The 1,982-nt window shown below is 37.8% G+C and overlaps 1 protein-coding gene across 1 annotated transcript in view; it reads left to right on the top strand.

The window, feature by feature from the left end:
- The first annotated feature begins 287 nt into the window (after window positions 1-287).
- LOC107548806 (activin receptor type-1-like) overlaps window positions 288-1,982 on the top strand; it is a 35,902-nt gene continuing 34,207 nt past the window's right edge. The window contains exon 1 of the mRNA XM_016229626.1: window positions 288-519. The gene's annotated coding sequence lies outside the window, so the exon portion shown is untranslated. The remainder of the gene's footprint in view (window positions 520-1,982) is intronic.

The following is a 1,982-nucleotide window of genomic DNA, read 5'->3' as shown; positions in this document are numbered from 1 at the left end:
TATATATATAATTGTATAATAATGCTATATATGTAATATTAAAAAAATAATTTACTACGGAGAAGGTTTTGTTCAGAGTAAGTTGTTATCGCTACATACCCTGAAAGTTATCTCCGTTTTTTAAACCGAAAGTGTAGGTTATCCGTTAACCTATTTGTAAAGTTACCCGGGTATGTCACATAACCTGCTTTATGGAATACCCAGCTGGTTTTGTCACATAGCTCACTACAAGTTGTGAAAACGTGCGCGTAGGAAATTATTCTCTAATGAGAGGTAGTGGAGTGCGTGGGGTGGGGGCGCTCCTCCTACTGCAGGCCTGTCCTACGCACACACCGCTAGTAAAACACACGAAAGCAGGAAGGGTCCAGCACGACTCCTTTTCAGTCGTAAACATTGCATGAAGTTGATGAAGTTTATGGATGTAGACGGAGAATGATCGCTGTCCGCTTCACGACAGCACTGAATCTGAGAGGCGTTCATTATATCTTCCAGCTCTTCTCTTCTCAACGCTTTGTGAAGGTAAGAGATATGCTTTTGCGTTGCCTTTAGTGAATAATCGCGTCTCTGCTTCGCTTTACATTAAACTTTTTATCTAGATAAATCAACTTTCTCGGTGTTCGTACTACTAGAAATTATTTACTATGTAATGAGTTCATTTGAACACAGCCTCTTTCTTTGAAGAGTATACTGTAGTCATGTGCAATTAAAACACATCCAAAAGTTATCAGATACATACAAGATCAGAAACGTATGTATCAGTCCGTTTGAGTTTGCTCTAGATTATTGCCAAATGTTAAAGCATTGGACGGAGGATTGTGGAGGGTTGTAGGGTGACTCGCTGTTGCAAAATTGCGGCCAGTTGACACATTGTTAGTGTGCCTTTGTGATGCAAAAGAAAGTTAAGGGTTCGTCTCTCACCTCTGCTGGAGCCATCAACTCCACACTGAGCTTTCAGCATAAGAAAGACCAGACAGACGTCTCATTAAAACACTCAGACAGATCACACCATGCCATTTACTTTTTGAAACAACATTACTTTGTATATGAGCGTACAGGTTTGTTTAATATAGTCTTAAATTGACTTGCACAAAACAATGATGTGTCATGTACAGTGATTGCAACAAATATGGCATGGCAGCCACAGGGGAAAAATCACTTAAAGGTGATTCTGCCCCCTTCCCCCCACTTTTTTCGACACACTGCCACCATTTTTTCCCAGTGTTCTCTGTGGTTGGTTTCTTAGGTGTGTAAATGCATTGCCTGGCAAAAAAGTCACAGTCTGGATTTAAATAAGCAATTACATAAGATTTTAAGATTGAACTTTATTGCAGTGAATTATATGTTTCATGCGTGTATGTTTAGCAACAGTTCTTTTAATACTAACTAATGCAGCACATAGATATTTATTTCTCAGACGACCATTTTCCTGGCTGACAATACCAAGATTCACCAGGCTCAGTTTGTGAAAGATTGGCCACAACAGAGTCCTGACCTTAACCATGTTTATAGTCTGGGATATAGTGGAGTAGGCTTTTGACTCTCCCTGTCAAAAAGTTGCACATAATAATATTTTGTTTGGCTGCCTTTATCTTTGATTTTATTGTACCTTTGTTGTGGCATCGTTTCGACAATGTTATACCACATCGCAGCATTTATTTCCGTCAAGAGTTGCATTCATTTTTGGAGATCTTGTATTGACAATGACTTTTGAACAACTTTCAGTTTATAACAACCAACATGTGCTATTTTACTTTAGTAACCCTTATTTCGCTGTCTCTCTGATAGATTATTTATTTATTTATTTTATTTATTTAGTCATTTAGCAGACGCTTTTATCCAAAGCGACTTACAAATGCGGACAATAAAAGCAGTCAAAACTAACAAAAGAGCAACAATATATAAGTGCAAATGACAAGTCTCGGTTAGCCTAACGCAGTACACGTAGCAAGGTGTATATATATATATATATATATATATATATA

Source organism: Sinocyclocheilus grahami, unplaced genomic scaffold, assembly GCF_001515645.1.
Source record: "Sinocyclocheilus grahami isolate Dianchi unplaced genomic scaffold, SAMN03320097.WGS_v1.1 scaffold355.1, whole genome shotgun sequence".
Lineage (NCBI taxonomy): Eukaryota > Metazoa > Chordata > Actinopteri > Cypriniformes > Cyprinidae > Sinocyclocheilus > Sinocyclocheilus grahami.
The sequence above is the reverse complement of the archived record's forward strand: the minus strand, read 5'-3'. Positions and strand labels throughout refer to the sequence as shown.